We start from the raw sequence: 27,262 nt of genomic DNA on the forward strand, positions 1-27,262 counted from the left end.
TTAGAAAGTGAAGCAACACTACATTCAGTTCGCACAGTGAATTGAAGTGTTGGAACAGACTGCTTCTCTTTCAGAGAAACTCATGTGAGTTGCTGGTGAATGCTTGTAAGTAGCTTAAGGCACTTTCAAAGGAACGTGATTTTCCCTGAAAGTACAGCATTTTGAAAGTGAAGCAACACTCGATTCACTTCAAACAGTGAACTGAACTGTTGGAACAGACTGCTTCTCTTTCAGAGAAATGCATGTGAGTTGTTGGTGAATGCTTGTAAGTAGCTTAAGGCACGTTCAAAGAAGAGTCATTTTCTCTGAAAGTACAGCATTTAGAAAGTGAAACAACAACACATTCACTTCGCCCAGTGAATTGAAGTGTTGGAACAGACTGCTTCTCTTTCAGAGAAACTCATGTGAGTTGCTGGTGAATGCCTGTAAGTAGCTTAAGGCAGTTTCAAAGGAAAGTGATTTTCTCTGAAAGTACAGCATTTAGAAAGTGACGCAACACTCCGTTCACTTCACACAGTGAATTGAAGTGTTGGAACAGACTGTTTCTTTTTCAGAGAAACTCATGTGAGTTGCTGGTGAATGCTTGTTAGTAGCTTAAGGCAGTTTCAAAGGAAAGTGATTTTCTCTGAAAGCACTGCATTTTGAAAGTGAAACAACACTCCATTCACTTCGAACAGTGAATTGAAGTGTTGGAACAGACTGCTTCTCTTTCTGAGAAATGCATGTGAGTTTCTTGTGAATGCTTATAAATATCTTAAGGAACTTTCAAAGAAAGTGATTTTCTCGGAAAGTACAGCATTTAGAAAGTGAAGCAACACTCCATTCACTTCGCACAGTGAATTGAAGTGTTGGAACAGACTGCTTCTCTTTCAGAGAAATGCACGTGAGTTGCTGTTGAATGCTTGTAAGTAGCTTAAGGCAGTTTCAAAGGAAAGTGATTTTCTCTGAAATTACAGCATTTTGAAAGTGAAGCAACACTCCATTCACTTCAAACAGTGAATTGAACTGTTGGAACAAACTGCTTCTCTTTCAGAGAAATGCATGTGAGTTGCTGGTGAATGCTTGTTAGTAGCTTAAGGCACTTTCAAAGGAAAGTGATTTTCTCTGAAAGGACAGCATTTAGAAAGTGACACAACACTCCATTCACTTCACACAGTGAATTGAAGTGTTGGAACAGACTGCTTCTCTTTCAGAGACAGATGTGATTTTGTTATGAATGCTTGTAAGTAGCTTAAGGCAGTTTCAAAAGAAAGTGATTTTCTCTAAAAGGAGAGCATATAGAAAGTGAAGCAACACTGCATTCACTTCGCACAGTGAATTGAAGTGTTGGAACAGACTGCTTCTCTTTCAGAGAAACGCATGTGAATTTCTGTTAAATGCTTGTAAGTAGCTTAAGGCACTTCCAAAGAAAGTGATTTTCTCTGAAAGGACAGCATTTAGAAAGTGAAGCACACTCCATTCACTTCACACAGTGAATTGAGGTGTTGGAACAGACTGCTAATCTTTCAGAGAACCTCATGTAAGTTGCTTGTGAATGCTTGTAAGTAGCTTAAGGCACTTTCAAAGGAAAGTGATTTTCTCTGAAAGGAGAGCATTTAGAAAGTGAAGCAACACTCCATTCACTTTGGACAGTGAATTGAAGTGTTGGAACAGACTGCTTCTCTTTCAGAGAATCGCATGTGAATTTCTGTTGAATGCTTGTAAGTAGCTTAAGGGACTTTCAAAGGAGGGTGATTTTCTCTGAAAGGACAGCATTTAGAAAGTGAAGCAACACTCCATTCACTTTGCACAGTGAATTGAAGTTTTGGAACAGACTGCTTCTCTTTCAGAGAAACGCATGTGAATTTCTGTTGAATGCTTGTAAGTAGCTTAAGGCACTTTCAAAGGGAAGTGATTTTCTCCGAAGGGACAGCATTTAGAAAGTGAAGCAACACTCCATTCACTTCGCACAAGGAATTGAGGTGTTGGAACAGACTGCTAATCTTTCAGAGAACCTCATGTAAGTTGCTGGTGAATGCTTGTAAGTAGCTTAAGGCACTTTCAAAGGAAAGTGATTTTCTCTGAAAGTACAGCATTTAGAAAGTGAAGCAACCCTCCATTCACTTCGCACAGTGAATTGAAGTGTTGGAACAGACTGCTTCTCTTTCAGAGAAATGCATGTGAGTTTCTTGTGAATGCTTATATTTATCTTAAGGCACTTTCAAAGAAAGTGATTTTCTCTGAAAGTACAGCATTTAGAAAGTGAAGCAACACTACATTCAGTTCGCACAGTGAATTGAAGTGTTGGAACAGACTGCTTCTCTTTCAGAGAAACTCATGTGAGTTGCTGGTGAATGCTTGTAAGTAGCTTAAGGCACTTTCAAAGGAACGTGATTTTCCCTGAAAGTACAGCATTTTGAAAGTGAAGCAACACTCGATTCACTTCAAACAGTGAATTGAACTGTTGGAACAGACTGCTTCTCTTTCAGAGAAATGCATGTGAGTTGTTGGTGAATGCTTGTAAGTAGCTTAAGGCACGTTCAAAGAAGAGTCATTTTCTCTGAAAGTACAGCATTTAGAAAGTGAAACAACAACACATTCACTTCGCCCAGTGATTTGAAGTGTTGGAACAGACTGCTTCTCTTTCAGAGAAACTCATGTGAGTTGCTGGTGAATGCCTGTAAGTAGCTTAAGGCAGTTTCAAAGGAAAGTGATTTTCTCTGAAAGTACAGCATTTAGAAAGTGACGCAACACTCCGTTCACTTCACACAGTGAATTGAAGTGTTGGAACAGACTGTTTCTTTTTCAGAGAAACTCATGTGAGTTGCTGGTGAATGCTTGTTAGTAGCTTAAGGCAGTTTCAAAGGAAAGTGATTTTCTCTGAAAGCACTGCATTTTGAAAGTGAAACAACACTCCATTCACTTCGAACAGTGAATTGAAGTGTTGGAACAGACTGCTTCTCTTTCTGAGAAATGCATGTGAGTTTCTTGTGAATGCTTATAAATATCTTAAGGAACTTTCAAAGAAAGTGATTTTCTCGGAAAGTACAGCATTTAGAAAGTGAAGCAACACTCCATTCACTTCGCACAGTGAATTGAAGTGTTGGAACAGACTGCTTCTCTTTCAGAGAAATGCACGTGAGTTGCTGTTGAATGCTTGTAAGTAGCTTAAGGCAGTTTCAAAGGAAAGTGATTTTCTCTGAAATTACAGCATTTTGAAAGTGAAGCAACACTCCATTCACTTCAAACAGTGAATTGAACTGTTGGAACAAACTGCTTCTCTTTCAGAGAAATGCATGTGAGTTGCTGGTGAATGCTTGTTAGTAGCTTAAGGCACTTTCAAAGGAAAGTGATTTTCTCTGAAAGGACAGCATTTAGAAAGTGACACAACACTCCATTCACTTCACACAGTGAATTGAAGTGTTGGAACAGACTGCTTCTCTTTCAGAGACAGATGTGATTTTGTTATGAATGCTTGTAAGTAGCTTAAGGCAGTTTCAAAAGAAAGTGATTTTCTCTAAAAGGAGAGCATATAGAAAGTGAAGCAACACTGCATTCACTTCGCACAGTGAATTGAAGTGTTGGAACAGACTGCTTCTCTTTCAGAGAAACGCATGTGAATTTCTGTTAAATGCTTGTAAGTAGCTTAAGGCACTTCCAAAGAAAGTGATTTTCTCTGAAAGGACAGCATTTAGAAAGTGAAGCAACACTCCATTCACTTCACACAGTGAATTGAGGTGTTGGAACAGACTGCTAATCTTTCAGAGAACCTCATGTAAGTTGCTTGTGAATGCTTGTAAGTAGCTTAAGGCACTTTCAAAGGAAAGTGATTTTCTCTGAAAGGAGAGCATTTAGAAAGTGAAGCAACACTCCATTCACTTTGGACAGTGAATTGAAGTGTTGGAACAGACTGCTTCTCTTTCAGAGAATCGCATGTGAATTTCTGTTGAATGCTTGTAAGTAGCTTAAGGGACTTTCAAAGGAGAGTGATTTTCTCTGAAAGGACAGCATTTAGAAAGTGAAGCAACACTCCATTCACTTTGCACAGTGAATTGAAGTGTTGGAACAGACTGCTTCTCTTTCAGAGAAACGCATGTGAATTTCTGTTGAATGCTTGTAAGTAGCTTAAGGCACTTTCAAAGGGAAGTGATTTTCTCCGAAAGGACAGCATTTAGAAAGTGAAGCAACACTCCATTCACTTTGCACAGTGAATTGAAGTGTTGGAACAGACTGCTTCTCTTTCAGAGAAATGCATGTGAATTTCTGTTGAATGCTTGTAAGTGGCTTAAGGCACTTTCAAAGGAAAGGGATTTTCTCTGAAAGGACAGCATTTAGAAAGTGAAGCAACACTCCATTCACTTCGCACAGTGAATTGAAGTGTAGGAACAGACTGCTTCTCTTTCAGAGAAACAGATGTGATTTTCTTGTGAATGCTTGTAAGTAGCTTAAGGCAGTTTCAAAAGAGAGTGATTTTCTCTAAAAGGAGAGCATATAGAAAGTGAAGAAACACTCCATTCACTTCGCACAGTGAATTGAAGTGTTGGAACAGACTCCTTCTCTTTCAGAGAAAAAGATGTGAGTTTCTTGTTAATGCTTGTAAGTCGCTAAAGGCAGTTTCCAAAGAGAGTGATTTTCTCTAAAATGAGAGCATATAGAAAGTGAAGCAACACTCCATTCACTTCGCACAGTGAATTGAAGTGTTGGAACAGACTGCTTCTCTTTCAGAGAAATGCATGTGAATTTCTGTTGAATGCTTTTAAGTAGCTTAAGGCACTTTCAAAGGAAAGTGATTTTCTCTGAAAGGACAGCATTTAGAAAGTGAAGCAACACTCCATTCAGTTCGCACAGTGAATTGAAGTGTTGGAACAGACTGCTTCTCTTTCAGAGAAACAGATGTGATTTTCTTGTGAATGCTTGTAAGTAGCTTAAGGCAGTTTCAAAAGAGAGTGATTTTCTCTAAAAGGAGAGCATATAGAAAGTGAAGCAACACTCCATTCACTTCGCACAGTGAATTGAAGTGTTGGAACAGACTGCTAATCTTTCAGAGAACCTCATGTACGTTGCTGGTGAATGCTTGTAAGTAGCTTAAGGCACTTTCAAAGGAAAGTGATTTTCTCTGAAAGGAGAGCATTTTGAAAGTGAAACAACACTCCATTCACTTCGAACAGTGAATTGAAGTGTTGGAACAGACTGCTTCTCTTTCTGAGAAATGCATGTGAGTTTCTTGTGAATGCTTATAATTATCTTAAGGAACTTTCAAAGAAAGTGATTTTCTCGGAAAGTACAGCATTTAGAAAGTGAAGCAACACTCCATTCACTTCGCACAGTGAATTGAAGTGTTGGAACAGACTGCTTCTCTTTCAGAGAAATGCACGTGAGTTGCTGTTGAATGCTTGTAAGTAGCTTAAGGCAGTTTCAAAGGAAAGTGATTTTCTCTGAAATTACAGCATTTTGAAAGTGAAGCAACACTCCGTTCACTTCAAACAGTGAATTGAACTGTTGGAACTGACTGCTTCTCTTTCAGAGAAATGCATGTGAGTTGTTGGTGAATGCTTGTAAGTAGCTTAAGGCACTTTCAAAGAAGAGTCATTTTCTCTGAAAGAACAGCATTTAGAAAGTGAAACAACAACACATTCACTTCGCCCAGTGTATTGAAGTCTTGGAACAGACTGCTTCTCTTTCAGAGAAACTCATGTGAGTTGCTGGTGAATGCTTGTAAGTAGCTTAAGGCAGTTTCAAAAGAAAGTGATTTTCTCTAAAAGGAGAGCATATAGAAAGTGAAGCAACACTGCATTCACTTCGCACAGTGAATTGAAGTGTTGGAACAGACTGCTTCTCTTTCAGAGAAACGCATGTGAATTTCTGTTAAATGCTTGTAAGTAGCTTAAGGCACTTCCAAAGAAAGTGATTTTCTCTGAAAGGACAGCATTTAGAAAGTGAAGCAACACTCCATTCACTTGGTACAGTGAATTGAAGTGTTGGAACAGACTGCTTCTCTTTCAGAGAAATGCATGTGAATTTCTGTTGAATGCTTGTAAGTAGCTTTAGGCACTTTCAAAGGAAAGTAATTTTCTCTGAAAGGACAGCATTTAGAAAGTGAAGTAACACTACATTCACTTGGCACAGTGAATTGAAGTGTTGGAACAGACTGCTTCTCTTGAAGAGAAACGCATGTGAATTTCTGTTGAATGCTTGTAAGTAGCTTAAGGCACTTTCAAAGGAAAGTGATTTTCTCTGAAAGGACATCATTTAGAAAGTGAAGTAACACTTCATTCACTTCTCACATTAAATTGAAGTGTTGGAACAGACTGCTTCTCTTTCAGAGAAACGCATGTGAATTTCTGTTGAATGCTTGTAAGTAGCTTAAGGCACTTTCAAAAGAAAGTGATTTTCTCTGAAACTACAGCATTTAGAATGTGAAGGACCACTCCATTCACTTCGCACAGTGAATTGGCGTGTTGGAACAGACTGCTTCTCTTTCAGAGAAAAAGATGTGAGCTTCTTGTTAATGCTTGTAAGTCGCTTAAGGCAGCTTCAAAAGAGAGTGATTTTCTCTAAAAGGAGAGCATATAGAAAGTGAAGCAACACTCCATTCTCTTCGCACAGTGAATTGAAGTGTTGGAACAGACTGCTTCTCTTTCAGAGAAACGCACGTGAATTTCTGTTAAATGCTTGTAAGTAGCTTAAGGCACTTTCAAAGGAAAGTGATTTTCTCTGAAAGGACAGCATTTAGAAAGTGAAGCAACACTCCATTCACCTCGCACAGTGAATTGAAGTGTTGGAACAGACTGCTTCTCTTTCAGAGAAACACAAGTGAATTTCTGTTAAATGCTTCTAAGTACCTTAAGGCACTTTCAAAGGAAAGTGATTTTCTCTGAAAGGACAGCATTTAGAAAGTGAAGCAACACTCCATTCACTTGGCACAGTGAATTGAAGTGTTGGAACAGACTGCTTCTCTTTCAGAGAAACGCATTTGAATTTCTGTTGAATGCTTGTAAGTAGCTTGAGGCACTTTCAAAGGAAAGTGATTTTCTCTGAAAGGACAGCATTTAGAAAGTGAAGCAACTCTCCATTCACTTCGCAGAGTGAATTGAAGTGTTGGAACAGACTGCTTCTCTTGAAGAGAAACGCATGTGAATTTCTGTTGAATGCTTGTAAGTAGCTTAAGGCACTTTCAAAGGAAAGTGATTTTCTCTGAAAGGACAGCATTTAGAAAGTGAAGCAACTCTCCATTCACTTCGCAGAGTGAATTGAAGTGTTGGAACAGACTGCTTCTCTTGAAGAGAAACGCATGTGAATTTCTGTTGAATGCTTGTAAGTAGCTTGAGGCACTTTCAAAGGAAAGTGATTTTCTCTGAAAGGACAGCATTTAGAAAGTGAAGCAACTCTCCATTCACTTCGCACAGTGAATTGAAGTGTTGGAACAGACTGCTTCTCTTTCAGAGAAAAAGATGTGAGTTTCTTGTGAATGCTTGTAAGTCGCTTAAGGCAGTTTCAAAAGAGAGTGATTTTGCTCTAAAAGGAGAGCATATAGAAAGTGAAGAAACACTCCATTCACTTCGCACAGTGAATTGAAGTGTTGGAACAGACTGCTTCTCTTTCAGAGAAAAAGATGTGAGTTTCTTGTTAATGCTTGTAAGTCGCTTAAGGCAGTTTCAAAAGAGAGTGATTTTCTCTAAAAGGAGAGCATATAGAAAGTGAAGCAACACTCCATTCACTTCACACAGTGAATTGAAGTGTTGAAACAGACTGCTTCTCTTTCAGAGAAATGCATGTGAATTTCTGTTGAATGCTTTTAAGTAGCTTAAGGCACTTTCAAAGGAAAGGGATTTTCTCTGAAAGGACAGCATTTAGAAAGTGAAGCAACACTCCATTCACTTCGCACAGTGAATTGAATTGTAGGAACAGACTGCTTCTCTTTCAGAGAAACAGATGTGATTTTCTTGTGAATGCTTGTAAGCAGCTTAAGGCAGTTTCAAAAGAGAGTGATTTTCTCTAAAAGGAGAGCATATAGAAAGTGAAGAAACACTCCATTCACTTCGCACAGTGAATTGAAGTGTTGGAACAGACTGCTTCTCTTTCAGAGAAAAAGATGTGAGTTTCTTGTTAATGCTTGTAAGTCGCTTAAGGCAGTTTCAAAAGAGAGTGATTTTCTCTAAAAGGAGAGCATATAGAAAGTGAAGCAACACTCCATTCACTTCGCAGAGTGAATTGAAGTGTTGGAACAGACTGCTTCTCTTGAAGAGAAACGCATGTGAATTTCTGTTGAATGCTTGTAAGTAGCTTAAGGCACTTTCAAAGGAAAGTGATTTTCTCTGAAAGCACATCATTTAGAAAGTGAAGTAACACTTCATTCACTTCTCACATTAAATTGAAGTGTTGGAACAGACTGCTTCTCTTTCAGAGAAACGCATGTGAATTTCTGTTGAATGCTTGTAAGTAGCTTAAGGCACTTTCAAAGGAAAGTGATTTTCTCTGAATGGACAGCATTTAGAAAGTGAAGCAACACTCCATTCACATCGCACAGTGAATTGAAGTGTTGGAACAGACAGCTTCTCTTTCATAGAAACACATTTGAGTTTCCTGTGAATGCTTGTAAGCAGCTTAAGACACTTTCAAAAGAAAGTGATTTTCTCTGAAACTACAGCATTTAGAATATGAAGGACCACTCCATTCACTTCGCACAGTGAATTGACGTGTTGGAACAGACTGCTTCTCTTTCAGAGAAAAAGATGTGAGCTTCTTGTTAATGCTTGTAAGTCGCTTAAGGCAGTTTCAAAAGAGAGTGATTTTCTCTAAAAGGAGAGCATATAGAAAGTGAAGCAACACTCCATTCTCTTCGCACAGTGAATTGAAGTGTTGGAACAGAGTGCTTCTCTTTCAGAGAAATGCATGTGAATTTCTGTTAAATGCTTGTAAGTAGCTTAAGGCACTTTCAAAGGAAAGTGATTTTCTCTGAAAGGACAGCATTTAGAAAGTGAAGCAACACTCCATTCACCTCGCACAGTGAATTGAAGTGTTGGAACAGACTGCTTCTCTTTCAGAAAAATGCATGTGAGTTTCTTGTGAATGCTTCTAAGTACCTTAAGGCACTTTCAAAGGAAAGTGATTTTCTCTGAAAGGACAGCATTTAGAAAGTGAAGCAACACTCCATTCACTTGGCGCAGTGAATTGAAGTGTTGGAACAGACTGCTTCTCTTTCAGAGAAACGCATTTGAATTTCTGTTGAATGCTTGTAAGTAGCTTGAGGCACTTTCAAAGGAAAGTGATTTTCTCTGAAAGGACAGCATTTAGAAAGTGAAGCAACTCTCCATTCACTTCGCACAGTGAATTGAAGTGTTGGAACAGACTGCTTCTCTTTCAGAGAAAAAGATGTGAGTTTCTTGTGAATGCTTGTAAGTCGCTTAAGGCAGTTTCAAAAGAGAGTGATTTTGCTCTAAAAGGAGAGCATATAGAAAGTGAAGAAACACTCCATTCACTTCGCACAGTGAATTGAAGTGTTGGAACAGACTGCTTCTCTTTCAGAGAAAAAGATGTGAGTTTCTTGTTAATGCTTGTAAGTCGCTTAAGGCAGTTTCAAAAGAGAGTGATTTTCTCTAAAAGGAGAGCATATAGAAAGTGAAGCAACACTCCATTCACTTCGCACAGTGAATTGAAGTGTTGGAACAGACTGCTTCTCTTTCAGAGAAATGCATGTGAATTTCTGTTGAATGCTTGTAAGTAGCTTAAGGCACTTTCAAAGGAAAGTGATTTTCTCTGAAAGGACAGCATTTAGAAAGTGAAGCAACACTCCATTCACTTCGCACAGTGAATTGAAGTGTAGGAACAGACTGCTTCTCTTTCAGAGAAACAGATATGATTTTCTTGTGAATGCTTGTAAGTAGCTTAAGGCAGTTTCAAAAGAGAGTGATTTTCTCTAAAAGGAGAGCATATAGAAAGTGAAGAAACACTCCATTCACTTCGCACAGTGAATTGAAGTGTTGGAACAGACTGCTTCTCTTTCAGAGAAAAAGATGTGAGTTTCTTGTTAATGCTTGTAAGTCGCTTAAGGCAGTTTCAAAAGAAAGTGATTTTCTCTAAAAGGAGAGCATATAGAAAGTGAAGCAACACTCCATTCACTTCGCACAGTGAATTGAAGTGTTGGAACAGACTGCTTCTCTTTCAGAGAAATGCATGTGAATTTCTGTTGAATGCTTTTAAGTAGCTTAAGGCACTTTCAAAGGAAAGTGATTTTCTCTGAAAGGATAGCCTTTAGAAAGTGAAGCAACACTCCTTTCACTTCGCACAGTGAATTGAAGTGTTGGAACAGACTGCTTCTCTTTCATAGAAACAGATGTGATTTTCTTGTGAATGCTTGTACGTAGCTTAAGGCAGTTTCAAAAGAGAGTGATTTTCTCTAAAAGGAGAGGATATAGAAAGTGAAGCAACACTCCATTCACTTCGCACAGTGAATTGAAGTGTTGGAACAGACTGCTTCTCTTTCAGAGAAACGCATGTGAATTCCTGTTAAATGCTTGTAAGTAGCTTAAGACACTTTCAAAGGAAAGTGATTTTCTCTGAAAGGACAGCATTTAGAAAGTGAAGCAACACTCCATTCACCTCGCACAGTGAATTGAAGTGTTGGAACAGACTGGTTCTCTTTCAGAGAAATGCATGTGAGTTTCTTGTGAATGCTTGTAAGTCGCTTAAGGCAGTTTCAAAAGAGAGTGATTTTACTCTAAATGGAGAGCATATAGAAAGTGAAGAAACACTCCATTCACTTCGCACAGTGAATTGAAGTGTTGGAACAGACTGCTTCTCTTTCAGAGAAAAAGATGTGAGTTTCTTGTTAATGCTTGTAAGTCGCTTAAGGCAGTTTCAAAAGAAAGTGATTTTCTCTAAAAGGAGAGCATATAGAAAGTGAAGCAACACTCCGTTCACTTCACACAGTGAATTGAAGTGTTGGATCAGACTGCTTCTCTTTCAGAGAAATGCATGTGAATTTCTGTTGAATGCTTGTAAGTAGCTTTAGGCACTTTCAAAGGAAAGTGATTTTCTCTGAAAGGACATCATTTAGAAAGTGAAGCAACACTCCATTCACTTCGCACAGTGAATTGAAGTGTAGGAACAGACTGCTTGTCTTTCAGAGAAACAGATGTGATTTTCTTGTGAATGCTTGTAAGTTGCTTAAGGCGGTTTCAAAAGAGAGTGATTTTCTCTAAAAGGAGAGCATATAGAAAGTGAAGAAACACTCCATTCACTTCGCACAGTGAATTGAAGTGTTGGAACAGACTGCTTCTCTTTCAGAGAAAAAGATGTGAGTTTCTTGTGAATGCTTGAAAGTTGCTTAAGGCACTTTCAAACAAAAGTGATTTTCTCTGAAAGGACAGGATTTAGAAACTGAAGCAACACTCCATTCACTTCGCACAGTGAATTGAAGTGTTGGAACAGACTGCTTCTCTTTCAGATAAACGCATGTGAGTTTCTGTTGAATGCTTGTAAGTAGCTTAAGGCACTTTCAAAGGAAAGTGATTTTCTCTGAAAGGACAGCATTTAGAAAGTGAGGCAACACTCCATTCACTTCACACAGTGAATTGAAGTTTTGGAACAGACTGCTTCTCTTTCAGAGAAACGCATGTGAGTTTCTTCCTAATGCTTGCAAGTAGCTTAAGGCACTTTCAAAGGAAAGTGATTTTCTCTGAAAGGACAGCATTTAGAAAGTGAAGCAACACTCCATTCACCTCGCACATGAATTGAAGTGTTGGAACAGACTGCTTCTCTTTCAGAAAAATGCATGTGAGTTTCTTGTGAATGCTTCTAAGTACCTTAAGGCACTTTCAAAGGAAAGTGATTTTCTCTGAAAGGACAGCATTTAGAAAGTGAAGCAACACTCCATTCACTTGGCGCAGTGAATTGAAGTGTTGGAACAGACTGCTTCTCTTTCAGAGAAACGCATTTGAATTTCTGTTGAATGCTTGTAAGTAGCTTGAGGCACTTTCAAAGGAAAGTGATTTTCTCTGAAAGGACAGCATTTAGAAAGTGAAGCAACTCTCCATTCACTTCGCACAGTGAATTGAAGTGTTGGAACAGACTGCTTCTCTTTCAGAGAAAAAGATGTGAGTTTCTTGTGAATGCTTGTAAGTCGCTTAAGGCAGTTTCAAAAGAGTGATTTTCTCTAAAAGGAGAGCATATAGAAAGTGAAGCAACACTCCATTCACTTCGCACAGTGAATTGAAGTGTTGGAACAGACTGCTTCTCTTTCAGAGAAATGCATGTGAATTTCTGTTGAATGCTTGTAAGTAGCTTAAGGCACTTTCAAAGGAAAGTGATTTTCTCTGAAAGGACAGCATTTAGAAAGTGAAGCAACACTCCATTCACTTCGCACAGTGAATTGAAGTGTAGGAACAGACTGCTTCTCTTTCAGAGAAACAGATATGATTTTCTTGTGAATGCTTGTAAGTAGCTTAAGGCAGTTTCAAAAGAGAGTGATTTTCTCTAAAAGGAGAGCATATAGAAAGTGAAGAAACACTCCATTCACTTCGCACAGTGAATTGAAGTGTTGGAACAGACTGCTTCTCTTTCAGAGAAAAAGATGTGAGTTTCTTGTTAATGCTTGTAAGTCGCTTAAGGCAGTTTCAAAAGAAAGTGATTTTCTCTGAAAGGAGAGCATATAGAAAGTGAAGCAACACTCCATTCACTTCGCACAGTGAATTGAAGTGTTGGAACAGACTGCTTCTCTTTCAGAGAAATGCATGTGAATTTCTGTTGAATGCTTTTAAGTAGCTTAAGGCACTTTCAAAGGAAAGTGATTTTCTCTGAAAGGATAGCCTTTAGAAAGTGAAGCAACACTCCTTTCACTTCGCACAGTGAATTGAAGTGTTGGAACAGACTGCTTCTCTTTCATAGAAACAGATGTGATTTTCTTGTGAATGCTTGTAAGTAGCTTAAGGCAGTTTCAAAAGAGAGTGATTTTCTCTAAAAGGAGAGCATATAGAAAGTGAAGCAACACTCCATTCACTTCGCACAGTGAATTGAAGTGTTGGAACAGACTGCTTCTCTTTCAGAGAAACGCATGTGAATTCCTGTTAAATGCTTGTAAGTAGCTTAAGACACTTTCAAAGGAAAGTGATTTTCTCTGAAAGGACAGCATTTAGAAAGTGAAGCAACACTCCATTCACCTCGCACAGTGAATTGAAGTGTTGGAACAGACTGGTTCTCTTTCAGAGAAATGCATGTGAGTTTCTTGTGAATGCTTGTAAGTCGCTTAAGGCAGTTTCAAAAGAGAGTGATTTTACTCTAAATGGAGAGCATATAGAAAGTGAAGAAACACTCCATTCACTTCGCACAGTGAATTGAAGTGTTGGAACAGACTGCTTCTCTTTCAGAGAAAAAGATGTGAGTTTCTTGTTAATGCTTGTAAGTCGCTTAAGGCAGTTTCAAAAGAAAGTGATTTTCTCTAAAAGGAGAGCATATAGAAAGTGAAGCAACACTCCATTCACTTCACACAGTGAATTGAAGTGTTGGATCAGACTGCTTCTCTTTCAGAGAAATGCATGTGAATTTCTGTTGAATGCTTGTAAGTAGCTTAAGGCACTTTCAAAGGAAAGTGATTTTCTCTGAAAGGACATCATTTAGAAAGTGAAGCAACACTCCATTCACTTCGCACAGTGAATTGAAGTGTAGGAACAGACTGCTTGTCTTTCAGAGAAACAGATGTGATTTTCTTGTGAATGCTTGTAAGTTGCTTAAGGCGGTTTCAAAAGAGAGTGATTTTCTCTAAAAGGAGAGCATATAGAAAGTGAAGAAACACTCCATTCACTTCGCACAGTGAATTGAAGTGTTGGAACAGACTGCTTCTCTTTCAGAGAAAAAGATGTGAGTTTCTTGTGAATGCTTGAAAGTTGCTTAAGGCACTTTCAAACAAAAGTGATTTTCTCTGAAAGGACAGGATTTAGAAACTGAAGCAACACTCCATTCACTTCGCACAGTGAATTGAAGTGTTGGAACAGACTGCTTCTCTTTCAGATAAACGCATGTGAGTTTCTGTTGAATGCTTGTAAGTAGCTTAAGGCACTTTCAAAGGAAAGTGATTTTCTCTGAAAGGACAGCATTTAGAAAGTGAGGCAACACTCCATTCACTTCACACAGTGAATTGAAGTTTTGGAACAGACTGCTTCTCTTTCAGAGAAACGCATGTGAGTTTCTTCCTAATGCTTGCAAGTAGCTTAAGGCACTTTCAAAGGAAAGTGATTTTCTCTGAAAGGACAGCATTTAGAAAGTGAGGCAACACTCCATTCACTTCACACAGTGAATTGAAGTTTTGGAACAGACTGCTTCTCTTTCAGAGAAACGCATGTGAGTTTCTTCCTAATGCTTGCAAGTAGCTTAAGGCACTTTCAAAGGAAAGTGATTTTCTCTGAAAGGACAGCATTTAGAAAGTAAAGCAACACTCCATTCACTTCGCACAGTGAATAGAAGTGTTGGAACAGACTGCTTCTTTTTCAGAGAAATGCATGTGAGTTTCTGTTGAATGCTTGTTAGTAGCTCAAGGCTCTTTCAAAGGAAAGTGATTTTTTCTGAAAGGACAGCATTTAGAAAGTAAAGCAACACTCCATTCACTTCGCACAGAGTTGAAGTGTTGGAACAGATTGCTTCTCTTTCAGAGAAATGCATGTGAGTTTCTGTTGAATGCTTATAAGTAGCTTAAGGCACTTTCAAAGGAAAGTGATTTTCTCTGAAAGGACAGCATTTAGAAAGTGAAGCAACACTCCATTCCCTTCGTGCAGTGAATTGAAGTGTTGGATCAGACTGCTTGTCTTTCATAGAAACGCATTAGTATTTCTTGTGAATGCTTGCAAGTAGCTTAAGGCACTTTCAAAGGAAAGTGATTTTCTCTGAAAGGACAGCATTTAGAAAGTGAAGTAACACTCCATTCACTTCACATAGTGAATTGAAGTGTTGGAACAGACTGCTTCTCTTTCAGAGAAACGCATGTTAGTTTCTTCCTAGTGCTTGCAAGAAGCTTAAGGCACTTTCAAAGGAAAGTGATTTTCTCTGTAAGGACAGCATTTAGAAAGTGAAGCAACACTCCATTCACTTCGCACAGTGAATTGAAGTGTTGGAACAGACTGCTTCTCTTTCAGAGAAACAGATGTGATTTTCTTGTGAATGCTTGTAAGTCGCTTAAGGCAGTTTCAAAAGAGAGTGATTTTCTCTAAAAGGAGAGCATACAGAAAGTGAAGCAACACTCCATTCACTTCGCACAGTGAATTGAAGTGTTGGAACAGACTGCTTCTCTTTCAGAGAAACGCATGTGAATTTCTGTTAAATGCTTGTATGTAGCTTAAGGCACTTTCAAAGGAAAGTGATTTTCTCTAAAAGGACAGCATTTAGAAAGTGAAGCAACACTCCATTCACTTCTCACAGTGAATTGAAGTGTTGGAACAGACTGCTTCTCTTTCAGAGAAATGCATGTGAATTTCTGTTGAATGCTTGTAAGAGCTTAAGGCACTTTCAAAGGAAAGTGATTTTCTCTGAAAGGACAACATTTAGAAAGTGAAGCAACACTCCATTCACTTGGCACAGTGAATTGAAGTGTTGGAACAGACTGCTTCTCTTTCAGAGAAACAGATGTGAGTTTCTTGTGAATGCTTGTAAGTAGCTTAAGGCACTTTCAAAGGAAAGTGATTTTCTCTGAAAGGACAACATTTAGAAAGTGAAGCAACACTCCATTCACTTCGCACAGTGAATAGAAGTGTTGGAACAGACTGCCTATCTTTCAGAGAAACAGATGTGAGTTTCTTGTGAATGCTTGTAAGTAGCTTAAGGCAGTTTCAAAAGAGAGTGATTTTCTCTAAAAGGAGAGAATTTAGAAAGTGAAGCAATACTCCATTCACTTCGCACAGTGAATTGAAGTGTTGGAACAGACTGCTTCTCTTTCAGAGAAATGCATGTGAATTTCTGTTGAATGCTTGTAAGTAGCTTAAGGCACTTTCAAAGGAAAGTGATTTTCTCTGAAAGGACAGCATTTAGAAAGTGAAGCAACACTCCATTCACTTGGCACAGTGAATTGAAGTGTTGGAACAGACTGCTTCTCTTGAAGAGAAACGCATGTGAATTTCTGTTGAATGCTTGTAAGTAGCTTAAGGAACTTTCAAAGGAAAGTGATTTTCTCTGAAAGGACAGCATTTAGAAAGTGAAGAAACACTGCATTCACTTCGCACAGTGAATAGAAGTGTTGGAACAGACTGCTTCTCTTTCAGAGAAACAGATGTGAGTTTCTTGTGAATGCTTGTAAGTAGCTTAAGGCACTTTCAAAGGAAAGTGATTTTCTCTGAAAGGACAGCATTTAGAAAGTGAAGCAACACTCCATTCACTTCGCACAGTGAATTGAAGTATTGGAACAGACTGCTTCTCTTTCAGAGAAACGCATGTGAATTTCTGTTGAATGCTTGTAAGTAGCTTAAGGCACTTTCAAAGGAAAGTGATTTTCTCTGAAAGGACAGCATTTAGAAAGTGAAGCAACACTCCATTCACTTTGCACAGTGAATTGAAGTGTTGGAACAGACTGCACCCTTTCAGAGAAACGCATGTGAATTTCTGTTGAATGCTTGTAATTAGCTTAAGGCACTTTCAAAGGGAAGTGATTTTCTCTGAAAGGACAGCATTTAGAAAGTGAAGCAACACTCCATTCACTTTGCACAGTGAATTAAAGTGTTGGAACAGACTGCTTCCCTTTCAGAGAAATGCATATGAATTTCTGTTGAATGCTTGTAAGTAGCTTAAGGCACTTTCAAAGGGAAGTGATTTTGTCTGAAAGGACAGCATTTAGAAAGTGAAGCAACACTCCATTCACTTCGCACAGTGAATTGAAGTGTTGGAACAGACTGCTTCTCTTTCAGAGAAACAGATGTGATTTTCTTGTGAATGCTTGTAAGTAGCTTAAGGCAGTTTCAAAAGAGAGTGATTTTGTCTAAAAGGACAGCATTTAGAAAGTGAAGTAACATTCCATTCACTACGCACAGTGAATTGAAGTTTTGGAACAGACTGCTTCTCTTTCAGAGAAACGCATGTGAGTTTCTTCCTAATGGTTGCAAGTAGCTTAAGGCACTTTCAAAGGAAAGTGATTTTCTCTGAAAGGACAGCATTTAGAAAGTGAAGCAACACTCCATTCACTTCGCACAGTGAATTGAAGTGTTGGAACAGACTGCTTCCCTTTCAGAGAAATGCATATGAGTTTCTGTTGAATGCTTGTAAGTAGCTCAAGGCTCTTTAAAAGGAAAGTGATTTTCTCTGAAAGGACAGCATTTAGAAAGTAAAGCAACACTCCATTCGCTTCGTGCAATGAATTGAAGTGTTGGAACCGACTGCTTCTCTTTCATAGAAACGTATTAGTGTTTCTTGTGAATGCTTGCAAGTAGCTTAAGGCACTTTCAAAGGAAAGTGATTTTCTCTGAAAGGACAGCATTTAGAAAGGGAAGCAACACTCCATTCACTACGCACAGAGAATTGAAGTGTTGGAACAGACTGCTTCTCTTTCAGAGAAATGCATGTGATTTTCTGTTGAATGCTTGTAAGTAGCTTAAGGCACTTTCAAAGGAAAGTGATTTTCTCTGAAAGGACAGCATTTAGAAAGTGAAGCAACACTCCATTCTCTTTGCACAGTGAATTGAAGTGTTGGAACAGACTGCTTCTCTTTCAGAGAAACGCATGTGAGTTTCTTCCTAATGCTTGCAAGTAGCTTAAGGCACTTTCAAAGGAAAGTGATTTTCTCTGAAAGGACAGCATTTAGAAAGTGAAGCAACACTCCATTCACTTCGCACAGTGAATTGAAGTGTTGGAACAGACTGCTTCTCTATCAGAGAAACGCATGTGAGTTTCTGGTGAATGCTTGTAAGTAGCTTAAGGCACTTTCAAAGGAAAGTGATTTTCTCTGAAAGGACAGCATTTAGAAAGTGAAGCAACACTCCATTCTCTTCGTGCAGAGAATTGAAGTGTTGGAACAGAGTGCTTCTCTTTCATATAAACGCATTAGTGTTTCTTGTGAATGCTTGCAAGTTGCTTAAGGCAATTTCAAAGGAATGTGATTTTCTCTGAAAGGACAGCATTTAAAAAGTGAAGCAACACTCCATTCACTTCGCACAGTGAATTGAAGTGTTGAAAGAGAAGGCTGCTCTTTCAGAGAAATGCATGTGAATTTCTTGTGAATGCTTGAAAGTTGCTTCAGGCACTTTCAAACAAAAGTGATTTTCTCTGAAAGGACAGGATTTAGAAAGTGAAGCAACACTCCATTCACTTCGCACAGTGAATTGAAGTGTTGGAACAGACTGCTTCTCTTTCAGAGAAACGCATGTGTGTTTCCTGTGAATGCTTGAAAGTAGCTTAAGTCACTTTCAAAGGAAAGTGATTTTCTCTGAAAGGACAGCATTTAGAAAGTGAAGTAACATTCCATTCACTTCGCACAGTGAATTGAAGTGCTGGAACAGACTGCTTCTCTTTCAGAGAAATGCATATGAGTTTCTGTTGAATGCTTGTAAGTAGCTCAAGGCTCTTTAAAAGGAAAGTGATTTTCTCTGAAAGGACAGCATTTAGAAAGTAAAGCAACACTCCATTCCCTTCGTGCAATGAATTGAAGTGTTGGAACCGACTGCTTCTCTTTCATAGAAACTTATTAGTGTTTCTTGTGAATGCTTGCAAGTAGCTTAAGGCACTTTCAAAGGAAAGTGATTTTCTCTGAAAGGACAGCATTTAGAAAGTGAAGCAACACTCCATTCTCTTCGTGCAGTGAATTGAAGTGTTGGAACAGAATGCTTCTCTTTCATATAAACGCATTAGTGTTTCTTGTGAATGCTTGCAAGTTGCTTAAGGCAATTTCAAAGGAACGTGATTTTCTCTGAAAGGACAGCATTTAGAAAGTGAAGCAACACTCCATTCACTTCGCACAGTGAATTGAAGTGTTGGAAGAGAAGGCTGCTCTTTCAGAGAAATGCATGTGAATTTCTTGTGAATGCTTGAAAGTTGCTTAAGGCACTTTCAAACAAAAGTGATTTTCTCTGAAAGGACAGGATTTAGAAAGTGAAGCACCACTCCATTCACTTCGCACAGTGAATTGAAGTGTTGGAACAGACTGCTTCTATTTCAGAGAAACGCATGTGTGTTTCCTGTGAATGCTTGAAAGTAGCTTAAGGCACTTTCAAAGGAAAGTGATTTTCTCTGAAAGGACAGCATTTAGAAAGTGAAGTAACATTCCATTCAATTCGCACAGTGAATTGAAGTGTTGGAACAGACTGCTTCTCTTTCAGAGAAATGCATATGAGCTTCTGTTGAATGCTTGTAAGTAGCTTAAGGCACTTTCAAAGGAAAGTGATTTTCTCTGAAAGGACATCATTTAGAAAGTGAAGTAACACTTCATTCACTTCTCACATTAAATTGAAGTGTTGGAACAGACTGCTTCTCTTTCAGAGAAACGCATGTGAATTTCTGTTGAATGCTTGTAAGTAGCTTAAGGCACTTTCAAAGGAAAGTGATTTTCTCTGAATGGACAGCATTTAGAAAGTGAAGCAACACTCCATTCACATCGCACAGTGAATTGAAGTGTTGGAACAGACAGCTTCTCTTTCATAGAAACACATTTGAGTTTCCTGTGAATGCTTGTAAGCAGCTTAAGACACTTTCAAAAGAAAGTGATTTTCTCTGAAACTACAGCATTTAGAATGTGAAGGACCACTCCATTCACTTCGCACAGTGAATTGACGTGTTGGAACAGACTGCTTCTCTTTCAGAGAAAAAGATGAGAGCTTCTTGTTAATGCTTGTAAGTCGCTTAAGGCAGTTTCAAAAGAGAGTGATTTTCTCTAAAAGGAGAGCATATAGAAAGTGAAGCAACACTCCATTCTCTTCGCACAGTGAATTGAAGTGTTGGAACAGACTGCTTCTCTTTCAGAGAAATGCATGTGAATTTCTGTTAAATGCTTGTAAGTAGCTTAAGGCACTTTCAAAGGAAAGTGATTTTCTCTGAAAGGACAGCATTTAGAAAGTGAAGCAACACTCCATTCACCTCGCACAGTGAATTGAAGTGTTGGAACAGACTGCTTCTCTTTCAGAAAAATGCATGTGAGTTTCTTGTGAATGCTTCTAAGTACCTTAAGGCACTTTCAAAGGAAAGTGATTTTCTCTGAAAGGACAGCATTTAGAAAGTGAAGCAACACTCCATTCACTTGGCGCAGTGAATTGAAGTGTTGGAACAGACTGCTTTTCTTTCAGAGAAACGCATTTGAATTTCTGTTGAATGCTTGTAAGTAGCTTGAGGCACTTTCAAAGGAAAGTGATTTTCTCTGAAAGGACAGCATTTAGAAAGTGAAGCAACTCTCCATTCACTTCGCACAGTGAATTGAAGTGTTGGAACAGACTGCTTCTCTTTCAGAGAAAAAGATGTGAGTTTCTTGTGAATGCTTGTAAGTCGCTTAAGGGAGTTTCAAAAGAGAGTGATTTTGCTCTAAAAGGAGAGCATATAGAAAGTGAAGAAACACTCCATTCACTTCGCACAGTGAATTGAAGTGTTGGAACAGACTGCTTCTCTTTCAGAGAAAAAGATGTGAGTTTCTTGTTAATGCTTGTAAGTCGCTTAAGGCAGTTTCAAAAGAGAGTGATTTTCTCTAAAAGGAGAGCATATAGAAAGTGAAGCAACACTCCATTCACTTCGCACAGTGAATTGAAGTGTTGGAACAGACTGCTTCTCTTTCAGAGAAATGCATGTGAATTTCTGTTGAATGCTTGTAAGTAGCTTAAGGCACTTTCAAAGGAAAGTGATTTTCTCTGAAAGGACAGCATTTAGAAAGTGAAGCAACACTCCATTCACTTCGCACAGTGAATTGAAGTGTAGGAACAGACTGCTTCTCTTTCAGAGAAACAGATATGATTTTCTTGTGAATGCTTGTAAGTAGCTTAAGGCAGTTTCAAAAGAGAGTGATTTTCTCTAAAAGGAGAGCATATAGAAAGTGAAGAAACACTCCATTCACTTCGCACAGTGAATTGAAGTGTTGGAACAGACTGCTTCTCTTTCAGAGAAAAAGATGTGAGTTTCTTGTTAATGCTTGTAAGTCGCTTAAGGCAGTTTCAAAAGAAAGTGATTTTCTCTAAAAGGAGAGCATATAGAAAGTGAAGCAACACTCCATTCACTTCGCACAGTGAATTGAAGTGTTGGAACAGACTGCTTCTCTTTCAGAGAAATGCATGTGAATTTCTGTTGAATGCTTTTAAGTAGCTTAAGGCACTTTCAAAGGAAAGTGATTTTCTCTGAAAGGATAGCCTTTAGAAAGTGAAGCAACACTCCTTTCAATTCGCACAGTGAATTGAAGTGTTGGAACAGACTGCTTCTCTTTCATAGAAACAGATGTGATTTTCTTGTGAATGCTTGTAAGTAGCTTAAGGCAGTTTCAAAAGAGAGTGATTTTCTCTAAAAGGAGAGCATATAGAAAGTGAAGCAACACTCCATTCACTTCGCACAGTGAATTGAAGTGTTGGAACAGACTGCTTCTCTTTCAGAGAAACGCATGTGAATTCCTGTTAAATGCTTGTAAGTAGCTTAAGACACTTTCAAAGGAAAGTGATTTTCTCTGAAAGGACAGCATTTAGAAAGTGAAGCAACACTCCATTCACCTCGCACAGTGAATTGAAGTGTTGGAACAGACTGGTTCTCTTTCAGAGAAATGCATGTGAGTTTCTTGTGAATGCTTGTAAGTCGCTTAAGGCAGTTTCAAAAGAGAGTGATTTTACTCTAAATGGAGAGCATATAGAAAGTGAAGAAACACTCCATTCACTTCGCACAGTGAATTGAAGTGTTGGAACAGACTGCTTCTCTTTCAGAGAAAAAGATGTGAGTTTCTTGTTAATGCTTGTAAGTCGCTTAAGGCAGTTTCAAAAGAAAGTGATTTTCTCTAAAAGGAGAGCATATAGAAAGTGAAGCAACACTCCATTCACTTCACACAGTGAATTGAAGTGTTGGATCAGACTGCTTCTCTTTCAGAGAAATGCATGTGAATTTCTGTTGAATGCTTGTAAGTAGCTTAAGGCACTTTCAAAGGAAAGTGATTTTCTCTGAAAGGACATCATTTAGAAAGTGAAGCAACACTCCATTCACTTCGCACAGTGAATTGAAGTGTAGGAACAGACTGCTTGTCTTTCAGAGAAACAGATGTGATTTTCTTGTGAATGCTTGTAAGTTGCTTAAGGCGGTTTCAAAAGAGAGTGATTTTCTCTAAAAGGAGAGCATATAGAAAGTGAAGAAACACTCCATTCACTTCGCACAGTGAATTGAAGTGTTGGAACAGACTGCTTCTCTTTCAGAGAAAAAGATTTGAGTTTCTTGTGAATGCTTGAAAGTTGCTTAAGGCACTTTCAAACAAAAGTGATTTTCTCTGAAAGGACAGGATTTAGAAACTGAAGCAACACTCCATTCACTTCGGACAGTGAATTGAAGTGTTGGAACAGACTGCTTCTCTTTCAGATAAACGCATGTGAGTTTCTGTTGAATGCTTGTAAGTAGCTTAAGGCACTTTCAAAGGAAAGTGATTTTCTCTGAAAGGACAGCATTTAGAAAGTGAGGCAACACTCCATTCACTTCACACAGTGAATTGAAGTTTTGGAACAGACTGCTTCTCTTTCAGAGAAACGCATGTGAGTTTCTTCCAAATGCTTGCAAGTAGCTTAAGGCACTTTCAAAGGAAAGTGATTTTCTCTGAAAGGACAGCATTTAGAAAGTAAAGCAACACTCCATTCACTTCGCACAGTGAATAGAAGTGTTGGAACAGACTGCTTCTTTTTCAGAGAAATGCATGTGAGTTTCTGTTGAATGCTTGTTAGTAGCTCAAGGCTCTTTCAAAGGAAAGTGATTTTTTCTGAAAGGACAGCATTTAGAAAGTAAAGCAACACTCCATTCACTTCGCACAGAGTTGAAGTGTTGGAACAGATTGCTTCTCTTTCAGAGAAATGCATGTGAGTTTCTGTTGAATGCTTATAAGTAGCTTAAGGCACTTTCAAAGGAAAGTGATTTTCTCTAAAAGGACAGCATTTAGAAAGTGAAGCAACACTCCATTCCCTTCGTGCAGTGAATTGAAGTGTTGGATCAGACTGCTTGTCTTTCATAGAAACGCATTAGTATTTCTTGTGAATGCTTGCAAGTAGCTTAAGGCACTTTCAAAGGAAAGTGATTTTCTCTGAAAGGACAGCATTTAGAAAGTGAAGTAACACTCCATTCACTTCACATAGTGAATTGAAGTGTTGGAACAGACTGCTTCTCTTTCAGAGAAACGCATGTTAGTTTCTTCCTAGTGCTTGCAAGAAGCTTAAGGCACTTTCAAAGGAAAGTGATTTTCTCTGTAAGGACAGCATTTAGAAAGTGAAGCAACACTCCATTCACTTCGCACAGTGAATTGAAGTGTTGGAACAGACTGCTTCTCTTTCAGAGAAACAGATGTGATTTTCTTGTGAATGCTTGTAAGTCGCTTAAGGCAGTTTCAAAAGAGAGTGATTTTCTCTAAAAGGAGAGCATACAGAAAGTGAAGCAACACTCCATTCACTTCACACAGTGAATTGAAGTGTTGGAACAGACTGCTTCTCTTTCAGAGAAACGCATGTGAATTTCTGTTAAATGCTTGTATGTAGCTTAAGGCACTTTCAAAGGAAAGTGATTTTCTCTAAAAGGACAGCATTTAGAAAGTGAAGCAACACTCCATTCACTTCTCACAGTGAATTGAAGTGTTGGAACAGACTGCTTCTCTTTCAGAGAAATGCATGTGAATTTCTGTTGAATGCTTGTAAGAGCTTAAGGCACTTTCAAAGGAAAGTGATTTTCTCTGAAAGGACAACATTTAGAAAGTGAAGCAACACTCCATTCACTTGGCACAGTGAATTGAAGTGTTGGAACAGACTGCTTCTCTTTCAGAGAAACAGATGTGAGTTTCTTGTGAATGCTTGTAAGTAGCTTAAGGCACTTTCAAAGGAAAGTGATTTTCTCTGAAAGGACAACATTTAGAAAGTGAAGCAACACTCCATTCACTTCGCACAGTGAATAGAAGTGTTGGAACAGACTGCCTATCTTTCAGAGAAACAGATGTGAGTTTCTTGTGAATGCTTGTAAGTAGCTTAAGGCAGTTTCAAAAGAGAGTGATTTTCTCTAAAAGGAGAGAATTTAGAAAGTGAAGCAATACTCCATTCACTTCGCACAGTGAATTGAAGTGTTGGAACAGACTGCTTCTCTTTCAGAGAAATGCATGTGAATTTCTGTTGAATGCTTGTAAGTAGCTTAAGGCACTTTCAAAGGAAAGTGATTTTCTCTGAAAGGACAGCATTTAGAAAGTGAAGCAACACTCCATTCACTTGGCACAGTGAATTGAAGTGTTGGAACAGACTGCTTCTCTTGAAGAGAAACGCATGTGAATTTCTGTTGAATGCTTGTAAGTAGCTTAAGGCACTTTCAAAGGAAAGTGATTTTCTCTGAAAGGAAAGCATTTAGAAAGTGAAGAAACACTGCATTCACTTCGCACAGTGAATAGAAGTGTTGGAACAGACTGCTTCTCTTTCAGAGAAACAGATGTGAGTTTCTTGTGAATGCTTGTAAGTAGCTTAAGGCACTTTCAAAGGAAAGTGATTTTCTCTGAAAGGACAGCATTTAGAAAGTGAAGCAACACTCCATTCACTTCGCACAGTGAATTGAAGTATTGGAACAGACTGCTTCTCTTTCAGAGAAACGCATGTGAATTTCTGTTGAATGCTTGTAAGTAGCTTAAGGCACTTTCAAAGGAAAGTGATTTTCTCTGAAAGGACAGCATTTAGAAAGTGAAGCAACACTCCATTCACTTTGCACAGTGAATTGAAGTGTTGGAACAGACTGCTTCCCTTTCAGAGAAACGCATGTGAATTTCTGTTGAATGCTTGTAATTAGCTTAAGGCACTTTCAAAGGGAAGTGATTTTCTCTGAAAGGACAGCATTTAGAAAGTGAAGCAACACTCCATTCACTTTGCACAGTGAATTAAAGTGTTGGAACAGACTGCTTCCCTTTCAGAGAAATGCATATGAATTTCTGTTGAATGCTTGTAAGTAGCTTAAGGCACTTTCAAAGGGAAATGATTTTGTCTGAAAGGACAGCATTTAGAAAGTGAAGCAACACTCCATTCACTTCGCACAGTGAATTGAAGTGTTGGAACAGACTGCTTCTCTTTCAGAGAAACAGATGTGATTTTCTTGTGAATGCTTGTAAGTAGCTTAAGGCAGTTTCAAAAGAGAGTGATTTTGTCTAAAAGGACAGCATTTAGAAAGTGAAGTAACATTCCATTCACTACGCACAGTGAATTGAAGTTTTGGAACAGACTGCTTCTCTTTCAGAGAAACGCATGTGAGTTTCTTCCTAATGGTTGCAAGTAGCTTAAGGCACTTTCAAAGGAAAGTGATTTTCTCTGAAAGGACAGCATTTAGAAAGTGAAGCAACACTCCATTCACTTCGCACAGTGAATTGAAGTGTTGGAACAGACTGCTTCCCTTTCAGAGAAATGCATATGAGTTTCTGTTGAATGCTTGTAAGTAGCTCAAGGCTCTTTAAAAGGAAAGTGATTTTCTCTGAAAGGACAGCATTTAGAAAGTAAAGCAACACTCCATTCGCTTCGTGCAATGAATTGAAGTGTTGGAACCGACTGCTTCTCTTTCATAGAAACGTATTAGTGTTTCTTGTGAATGCTTGCAAGTAGCTTAAGGCACTTTCAAAGGAAAGTGATTTTCTCTGAAAGGACAGCATTTAGAAAGGGAAGCAACACTCCATTCACTACGCACAGAGAATTGAAGTGTTGGAACAGACTGCTTCTCTTTCAGAGAAATGCATGTGATTTTCTGTTGAATGCTTGTAAGTAGCTTAAGGCACTTTCAAAGGAAAGTGATTTTCTCTGAAAGGACAGCATTTAGAAAGTGAAGCAACACTCCATTCTCTTTGCACAGTGAATTGAAGTGTTGGAACAGACTGCTTCTCTTTCAGAGAAACGCATGTGAGTTTCTTCCTAATGCTTGCAAGTAGCTTAAGGCACTTTCAAAGGAAAGTGATTTTCTCTGAAAGGACAGCATTTAGAAAGTGAAGCAACACTCCATTCACTTCGCACAGTGAATTGAAGTGTTGGAACAGACTGCTTCTCTATCAGAGAAACGCATGTGAGTTTCTGGTGAATGCTTGTAAGTAGCTTAAGGCACTTTCAAAGGAAAGTGATTTTCTCTGAAAGTACAGCATTTAGAAAGTGAAGCAACACTCCATTCTCTTCGTGCAGTGAATTGAAGTGTTGGAACAGAGTGCTTCTCTTTCATATAAACGCATTATTGTTTCTTGTGAATGCTTGCAAGTTGCTTAAGGCAATTTCAAAGGAATGTGATTTTCTCTGAAAGGACAGCATTTAAAAAGTGAAGCAACACTCCATTCACTTCGCACAGTGAATTGAAGTGTTGGAAGAGAAGGCTGCTCTTTCAGAGAAATGCATGTGAATTTCTTGTGAATGCTTGAAAGTTGCTTCAGGCACTTTCAAACAAAAGTGATTTTCTCTGAAAGGACAGGATTTAGAAAGTGAAGCAACACTCCATTCACTTCGCACAGTGAATTGAAGTGTTGGAACAGACTGCTTCTATTTCAGAGAAACGCATGTGTGTTTCCTGTGAATGCTTGAAAGTAGCTTAAGTCACTTTCAAAGGAAAGTGATTTTCTCTGAAAGGACAGCATTTAGAAAGTGAAGTAACATTCCATTCACTTCGCACAGTGAATTGAAGTGCTGGAACAGACTGCTTCTCTTTCAGAGAAATGCATATGAGTTTCTGTTGAATGCTTGTAAGTAGCTCAAGGCTCTTTAAAAGGAAAGTGATTTTCTCTGAAAGGACAGCATTTAGAAAGTAAAGCAACACTCCATTCCCTTCGTGCAATGAATTGAAGTGTTGGAGCCGACTGCTTCTCTTTCATAGAAACGTATTAGTGTTTCTTGTGAATGCTTGCAAGTAGCTTAAGGCACTTTCAAAGGAAAGTGATTTTCTCTGAAAGGACAGCATTTAGAAAGGGAAGCAACATTCCATTCACTTCGCACAGAGAATTGAAGTGTTGGAACAGAATGCTTCTCTTTCAGAGAAATGCATGTGATTTTCTGTTGAATGCTTGTAAGTAGCTTAAGGCACTTTCAAAGGAAAGTGATTTTCTCTGAAAGGACAGCATTTAGAAAGTGAAGCAACACTCCATTCTCTTCGTGCAGTGAATTGAAGTGTTGGAACAGAATGCTTCTCTTTCATATAA

This window comes from Myodes glareolus, chromosome 18, assembly GCF_982192425.1.
Source record: "Myodes glareolus chromosome 18, mMyoGla1.1, whole genome shotgun sequence".
NCBI lineage: Eukaryota > Metazoa > Chordata > Mammalia > Rodentia > Cricetidae > Myodes > Myodes glareolus.